We start from the raw sequence: 9,154 nt of genomic DNA, 5'->3' as shown, positions 1-9,154 counted from the left end.
GCTCATATAGCGCAACAGCAGCTGGGCTACTTTCATCAGTGATTACAGGTGGTTCGTCTTTCCTTATAGCATAGTCTATGTCCATCCACCCAATTGTAGAAGAATTCTCTCATTTCATATCTTATAGTTATCTCCTTTGAGTTTGAGAATATCACATTGAATATTTGAAAACTAACAGTTTGAGAAGCTCCAAAATCCAAAGGCTTATGTCAAAATTTGAGGTATATTAATCTTAATTGTATGTTTTACCAATGTAAACATACTAGAAAATTAAATCTTGTGACATAAAAATTGCTTGTGGACTAAATTTTTAATTCAATAAGAAACAATTAAACTTTATGATAGAATAATTTATGCTTTACGGGTACAACATGAAAATAATTAAATTTTCTATCACAAATATTTACTTTATGATAAAATTGACAAATTGTACATACCTCATGATCCTTGTGCGTAAACCATGAAAAATAATATGTCATTTTATCCCAATTAATTATACAAATATAATAAAAATTCCTATGGGATAAAATTCATTATATAAAGTATAATTAATCACAATATTATGTCTAATTCCTTATATGATTTTTAAACAACTAAATAAATAATTTTAATCAAATTATAGATGTTGTGATTAATCCATAATTAATCAAAATTATAAAGATCACTTAGATATAAAACTTAATCATATGAGAATAAATCATATTATGCATTTCAAGATCAAAATATAATATAATGATGAATAAAATTCTCATATATAATTTCATAATTGAAACATAATATTATGCATTTGATTTCATATACATATACGTAGAATAAATTTTTTCCAGGATATATTCATGCATAAAATAAATCAAAACTCCATATATTGTAAAGGTAAACAAAATAGGATATAAGATATGAAAAAATAAATATATATCAAAAAACCTTCAACGATCTAGTGGCTCTCAGTCTCTTTGTAGATGGTGTATCAGACAAAATTAGAAGAGATAAGTTCAGGGATCAAATACATGTGCTATATATAAACATTCTACCATCAAGAATGCATTTAGTTGTCATTACCACTCATTAGTAGTCATTACCACCCATTAGTAATCATTCAATATTTTGCTTCTCAATTCCAAAACTGATGGAATATTTTATTTTCCAAAATGTACAAACCAAATTATTGTAAGTTTCAATTGATATTCAAGTGCATGTTATGAAGATCTTCATTATCTTTAGTGTCACCTTCGCATGTGGTGTTTTTGGAAATGTTATATGTCAATCCTCTCCCTATGAAGCTATTTTCAATTTTGGTGACTTTATAAGTGATACAGGAAATGCTACTGCTTATCACCATATTCTCAAGAATGGTAATAGTCCTTATGGTTCAACATACTTCAAACATCCATCTCGACGTCTGTTGGATGGACGATTGATCATAAATTTTATAGGAATATGCCCTTAATTTTAAGGTGGCTTAGTTAACATTTTCTTGGAAGGAAGAAAACACAATATATTGTTGATCAAAGAAAATAATAACCTATGGTTTTTTCAATTGTAGCTGAGGCATATGGGTTGCCAATGTTGTCGGCCTATCTAGATCTCACCAAAGGCCAAGACATTAGGCATGGAGTAAATTTTGCATTTGCCGGTGGGTGCACTTGATATGAACTATTTCAAACAAAATAGATGCATGGCACTAGCAACGAATATTTCAGTAAGTGTTCAACTTGGTTGGTTTAAGAAACTCAAACCTTCCCTATGCAAATATAAAGAAGGTTTTTACAAAATTTTCTTTAATAATGTTTATATATATATGTGAATTTTTTTCAATATGACTTACATTTTTTATTCTCTTTTAAGACAAAGTGTGATAACTACTTCAAAAAATCATTGTTTTTAGTCATAGAAATTGGTGGAAATGATACTAATGTACTTATCTCATATAAAAATATTTCAAAACTTCGTGAAATAGTTCCCCCAATTATTGAAGAAATTATCAAGGCCACCATATATCACTTTTAAGTATTGAAATGTTGCCTTCAACTTTTGATTAAAAATTTGATTAATTAGAAACTCAATTTTTTGTTTCTTTCCTTTTATTTGCCCGACATTAATAGAAGAAGGAGCTATAGAGGTAGTTGTCCTAGGAAACTTCCCAATTGGGTGTAATTTTGGTGTCTTGACAACAGTGAATAGTGGTAACAAAGATGACTATGATCAATTTGGGTGCTTAGTAGCTTACAATACTTTCATCGAGTACTATAATGGGCACTTGAATCAAGCCATAGAGACCCTAAGATAACAAAACAACCATGTTAAGATAATTTATTTTGATTATTGCAATAACACCAAATGTTTTTTTTCAAGTACCACAACAATATGAAATGTTGTGCTTTTATTTTCTTATATTGGATTAGCAATTTCATTACGATTTGTTCTCATCTTATGTTTTATTTATGTACATCTATGATGCAGGCTTTTCTTTTGGTAAGGATGTGACTTTTATAGCATGTTGTGGAACAAGCAAACCTTACAATGTTGATTTACATACACCTTGTCAAACTTTGACATCAACAGTTTGCTTTGACCCTTCAAAACATACCAACTGGGATGGAGCTCACTTTACTGAAGTAGCTTATAGGCTAATAGCAAAGGGGCAAATTGAGGGTCCTTTAGTTTTGCAAGTCTTTCTCTTAAATCTCCTTTTTTCAAGATAGATTGAAATTGATGCAAGCATTAAAGCAAGATTTATTTTGAAAAATTCAAAAGTAGGATTGTGTTTTTTTCTTCAAGTGTTTGTATACAATAACATCGTTAAGGAGTATGGCTACAACAAGCACCTTGTGTTGTTGTTGCAAACAATTGTTCTTCTAATTTTCAATGAAAAATTTATTCCTAATTATATTACATGAATAAAATTTGTTTGTTTCGATGTCGTATTGAAAGACATATGCAAGTGTAATGCGACATGAAAAAATAGTGATAGCAACACTCTCCAACACATTCTCTACTATTAATTAAAATTTATCGAAAATTACAAAATTATAAGAGAAGCACATTGAATAATATTTATTTGCCATAATTTTTTTTGTGATTTTTAATAAATTTCAATCAATAAAAAGTGTGTTAGAGTGCATGTTGCTAGAATTTTAATAATAATTGTTTTTCCTAGTTTTGATCCAATCTTCTCATGCTCAATTTTATTATTTAAAAATTCACACTATCATACTATATATCTTTACCTCGAATTATGGTTATTATCAATTCTCTTAAATATATATTTTAATTAAAATTAAATATTTCTTAAGCCAAAAGACAAACTTAGAATATTGGGCATGTATATTAGTTGTTATTTATCTTAACTAGTGTAATATTTAAAATGAACAAACCCAGCTAGAAGCCGATAGTATTCTAGAATTAAAGAAAATAGTTAATTAAAATTCAATTTATCAACAAAATTTAAACAAGCACTACTAAAAATCTTGGTTTTTACAACACACTAACAACTTCAGTCCGCCTAAAATGATGTTTTATAATAAGCGGGTGGTAATTCGGTAATTATAAAGATAACAAACAAAGACGGTGATGTAGAAACTCGTCTTTGAATTCGTGAATCATATCTTCGACAACGTTCATGTTTGAGCGCACGACGTGGTTGGCGCAGCATTATACTCACGTGCTACAAGCAACACTCACGTGCGTCGAACCCTAGCCTTCGTCACTATACCTCTGAAGACCTTCCTCAGTCATAGCTAGCCTCGAACAAGACTCTCGCGCGCCCTATCTAGCCTCAAACAAAACCTCTGAAGACCTTCCTCAGTCACTGAGGTCTCCCTTCCCGAGTTCGCATCATCACTCAGCTCCCACCGTCCATGGCGGCGCACCTGTAGCCTGTCGTGACTCACCACTCTCGCGCGACCAAATTAGGTTTGTTGTAAGATTTATTTTGGTCCCTCTTTTACGGTTTTACCTATTTTCGCTTTTCATTATTTTTTTTCAAAATAGACAAACAAGCAAACAAAGTACTTTGTGTTATCTTTGTTGAAATTATGAAAATTGGATGTTCGTGAAGCTGATTATTTTATATTCGAACTGTTTTGTAGTGAAAATAACACAAACTACTTTGTGTTATTTTTAGGCAAGTAGGAGAAATGAAGTGATGCAGAGGTAAATACTATTTGCTAGTGCTAATTCCACGGGAACGACTTTTCTGGTGAAGATAAACCTTTACAACCAAATAGTAAGTTGGTATTTCACTCCCCTGAGTATTTCATTGATCAAACTTGGTCTTGCTGATACAGTGTTTGTATGTTGTTAGTGTTTTTACTACTGCTTTGGTAGAAGTAGAAGCTAGGTAGGTGAATAAGTAAGGCTATACTTTTCTTTGGCTTTTTATGGCTTTACTGTTTCTATGCCTAGGTGAATAAGTAGTCATAATATTCTGATTAAGCTTTCTATTATACAATAAGCAAGGTTCAGTTTTTTGCAAAAAAAGTAATGCCTAAATTAGTGTTGAATAACCAGTAACCAAAGAAAAGCAGAGGTAAATCTTTTAAAGAATAACCAGTAACCAAATTTGTATAAAGAATAAGCAGAGGTGAAGAAGCTAGGTAGGCTCTACTTTTGAAGTGGTTACTAGTTCAGTGTTGAATAACCAATAACCAAAGTTAAATGTCCATTTACTCTTACTCTGATGCTAGTTCATAACATGTTATATGTTTGTTCCTTTTACAGTCTGGGAAGCCTGGGAATCAATTCATTTGATTTAAAGAATGTGTTAAAGAATGATAATTGATTCATTTTTTTTATCTAGTGTATGAGCATGTAAAATAACAAACGAGGCCACTGCTTGAGGGTATTGAAATTGAAGGCACTAGATAAAGAAAGAAAACAGTGAGAATTGAGATGGGAACGAGATCACAATCAACAAAAGAGAAACATGTTATATGTTTGTTCCTTTTATAGCAAAAACTTGTCCTGCTTTAAACTGGACCTCCATATGCTTATGTTATCAATTACTTTAATGAGTTTCTGTTTGCAGCAAAAATTATAAGGGCCAAATGATTAAATTTATTCCAAGTGCTTGATCGTGCCATCATGTAGCCTTTATTTGTCCATACTTCGTACTCTACTTTGAAAATGAAATCATATGCTGTCAATTAATATGTGAAGTTATGCAGAAGAAAATCTAATTAGTTTTCTTTTCTCATTTTTTAAGGGATATCAAATGAACATAATATAGACATAATTTGCTAGATGTGGTTTATTTAATACATGAAAAATTATTGTGAGAAAACAAGAACTGTAAGGACAAATGAAGTTTTCATAATCTCTATTAAGATATGCATGTGCATATCTTTGTTCTCGAATTTTTTCCTTTCTTTCTTTGGGTGTGTGTGTATATACGTGACAATGATATTCGAGGGCAGCACGATTACATATTTTGATATAGATTTAACATGTAGTTAAGATCATGGGAATTCACATTCATGAGACTGTTGAAGACATATATATTTGGAGTGATCTTTTGATTAAGCAAATCCTGCACAAGAAATTGTGCAAATGAATACTATAATACACATCTGAGAAGTGAATAAATAATACAAAACTTGTATGGTGCTTGCCAATCAACATTATGACCACTAGTATGGTATTTATCTTTCAGATTCAGAACAATAAAATTTCATATTTTAAAATTCTAAGACATCACCATTTTAGGAAACATGTGAAGCCAAAATTACTGAGTAAGCCAAAATATAATTAAAAATTTATAACAGTTTCTCTATCCTTAGCCTGAGGAGATAATCTCCCATTGTATTACTTATTTCTTTGGACAATTTAAGGGGCAGTGAGGAGAAAATAAAAAGGCTAAAACTAGATAGACTATCTTACACCATTTTAATCTCTTATGTAAAACATCAAGTGTCAACATTTACACAACTACATAATTTGCTTTGTACTAATATTGACCAATCAGTTTCCCTTAATTTGCAGGACTACCAAAACTATTAAGCGATACCATCGTAGCTCTTTTACTCCTCAAGAGGAACACGTTGAATGTGAAACTCAGGTACGCTTGTGTTCTCTAACTCAAGTTAGTAGTGAATTATTTTCTTAGATAGAATTAATGCAAAAAGATAGCCCTGTCTACAACAATATAGTATATATATATATATATATATGTAAATGTAAGTCTTAATGATATGATACATCTCTATATATAACAGCAGTCAATTAATTTGATCTTGCTAGTGAATATTTATTAATTTTTTGTTTGGCAATCAGAGCTGGTACCAAGAGGTGTCAAAGCTAAAGGCAAAGTATGATTCTCTTCAAAGGACCCAGAGGTAATCACTTATGCCTCTTCTAAAGAATAGACTTGTTATAATATATATCTAATATCTAATACCTTTTGATGAATATATTATCATGTTTTCAGCAGTCACATGCATATGTATCTCAATTTCTCATGACTATTCCAGGGCAAGTGACTACTCCAGACCCAGTGACTATTCAAGATGGGGTTCATCTGATGATGACAATGGCCTTGGAGACTCGCCAAGCACAGTCTCACCACTGTCTTATGGTGGACCTGCCTCTACTGAAGATGGATATGGATGCCAGGGCGTTCCAGGTATTGCCTTCTTGCAAGTAAGCAAATGGTAGGAATATTTCTAACCATATGGGTGAGAAGTGAATTGAAAGATCATGTGCGAAACATGAAAGTATCCTGTGTTGGCAGAGGATTGATGGGCTATCTTGGAAATAAGGTAAATTTTAAATTGCTCACCATTGCCTTACTTTTGCTTTGATATATTCATGGCAGAATTGCTGATTACTTGAAATTGGTTTACATAAGAGAGTTACTCTGCTTTCATTTCAGGGATCCATCTCAATTAGCATGTCTCTACATGAAACAAGCTTTTGCTTCATTTGTAGCCACTTAACCTCAGGACAAAAGGAGGGTGATGATTAAGAAGAAATTCTGATGTGATGGAGATTCTTAAGAAGACAAGGTTTCTACGTGTACATGATGCTGACAATGAGAAGTCTCCCGAGACAATCCTCGAGCATGAGTATGAATTTACTTGCATACATCTTAGTATAACTAATACTCTTAACATGTTTATGTAATTTGAGGCCCTCCTTGCATTTCCTGTTTTGCATTACATGTTCTAATTTTGGATCCATTTATTTTAGTCGAATTATATGGCTTGGAGACTTGAATTATCGGATTGCCCTCTCCTACCGTTTTGCTAAGGCACTTGTTGAGATGCAAAACTGGAGAGCATTGTTGGAGAATGACCATGTACGCCTATATAACTCTTTTCTTTATTTCTAATTTTCTATCTTTTAACTTCAACTGGATTGCTGTCAAACAGAAACAATCAATGTTAATATCTATCTATATTGGCATTCATGGTAGTTGAGAATAGAGCAGAAGAGAGGCCGTGCATTTGTGGGATGGAATGAAGGGAAGGTTTATTTCCCTCCAACATAAAAGTATTCAACTAATTCAAATAGGTATGCAGGAGATGATATGCACCCAAAGGAAAAAGGCGAACACCTGCTTCGGTAAGATCATCTTCTGTCACCCAACCAAAGCAATAGGAATTTAGCAGAATCACCCCAACCCCATAAATGCTAAATTCAGGCAACTATGATATGATTTTTGATGAATTGTGTCAACTTATGTCAATGTAAATATTTTGGGCTGAGGTTAAGTCAAGTCATGGAAGACTGAAGAAGAGTATGAGCTGTTCTCGGAACAGAATTGAGGTGGAGGAACTCTGCCATATTCCCACGGATATATTGAACTAAGTTTTTTCTAATGGAATGAGGACTAGCTATGGGATTTCAGGTACATTCTCTATACCTTATGCATATACTCATAATTCCAAAAATACAAGATTCTTGCTTGTATGGAAAACTTAGCTACCTGAAATGATTTTTTTTTAAGTTCATGCACATGGGTATTGAATACAAATGGAAAGCATTGCCCCCCTCCCCCTCTCCTCATAGAACTCATGGGACCTTTTTTCTTATTTTATTATTGGCTAGACCACAAGTACAAGATTCAGAAGCTTTAACTGAGCTATATTATATCTGAGCATAATAGACTGGATACTGATATGTTCTATGCCACTAGTTGTACACTTGTACCTTTCTTTTCTAGATACACAAACTGATTTCATCAATCCGTTAGTCAAAATAATCAGAATATGTTCACTGCATAGAATTAGTCTATTTCTCAATCTTTTCTGCTTTAATGTCCTTCTTTTCCCCTTCTTATTGTCATCACATAAAATAGAATTATACTAGAAAATAGAGAGATAAAAAAGAAAATTAAATTATACTAGAAAATACTATTATAAAAACTCGTTATCCTTGTAAGTTGTTTAAGGCATGTATCATTACTTCAATCGGAATCTCCATATATTATACTTTTGAAATCTGTGAACCAAGTTTAAGCCTTTCTAGTTTGTTAATGAGCTCAACAATAAAAAGAAGAGCACGCAGCAGGAAAGGAGAATTATTTGATATCAAAGACCCTTTATCAGTAAAATCATTAATCATGTGGACAGAGTCAGGAACTAAGGAGTGGAGGCTCTGGAATTCTATCATTAATTAACAAGATTTTTTTTGTACAATTTCTTTTTCATCACTGTAGCAATCAATAAGTGGAGTATAATCATATATAAGGAACATGTCATCAATTAGACACAATTAGACCTGTGCACAATTTCATCTGCACAATTAGACCTGTGTATATAAGGAACATGTCATCAATTATTTTGCAGACAATAATAAATAAATGTTTCAAAAGTTCAAAGCATGCTTTACTCAATCACTTCTAGCAAAGAATAAGATACATGGAAACCAATTTAGCCTATTTCTTCTGCTATTTTTATTGTGAAATTATGTCAATTTAGGCTGAATTGGAATGAATTAGGCTATGACTTGGATTTTTTGATAAAAGTACACCTGACTATGTCATATGGATATATTTTATTTTCCATTATCTTCTGTTAATGTGTATTCTTTTTATTTTTTTTAAGAATTATTATGTGTATTCTGTATTATTAATGTACTTGCATTTAGCAATTTGATGTTTGTAGCCTCTCTATTTGCTGCTTCTTTTATGAAAATCAGATTGAGTATTGTTGCT

General features: G+C 31.9%; 2 pseudogenes; both read left to right on the top strand.

Annotated features, from left to right (window-relative positions):
• Positions 1–1,198: 1,198 nt before the first annotated feature.
• LOC114404331 lies at positions 1,199–2,707 on the top strand (annotated as a pseudogene).
• A 3,707-nt stretch (positions 2,708–6,414) lies between these two features.
• LOC114404330 lies at positions 6,415–7,817 on the top strand (annotated as a pseudogene).
• Positions 7,818–9,154: the final 1,337 nt, after the last annotated feature.

Source organism: Glycine soja, unplaced genomic scaffold (genome assembly GCF_004193775.1).
Source record: "Glycine soja cultivar W05 unplaced genomic scaffold, ASM419377v2 tig00019978_1_pilon, whole genome shotgun sequence".
NCBI lineage: Eukaryota > Viridiplantae > Streptophyta > Magnoliopsida > Fabales > Fabaceae > Glycine > Glycine soja.
The sequence above is the reverse complement of the archived record's forward strand: the minus strand, read 5'-3'. Positions and strand labels throughout refer to the sequence as shown.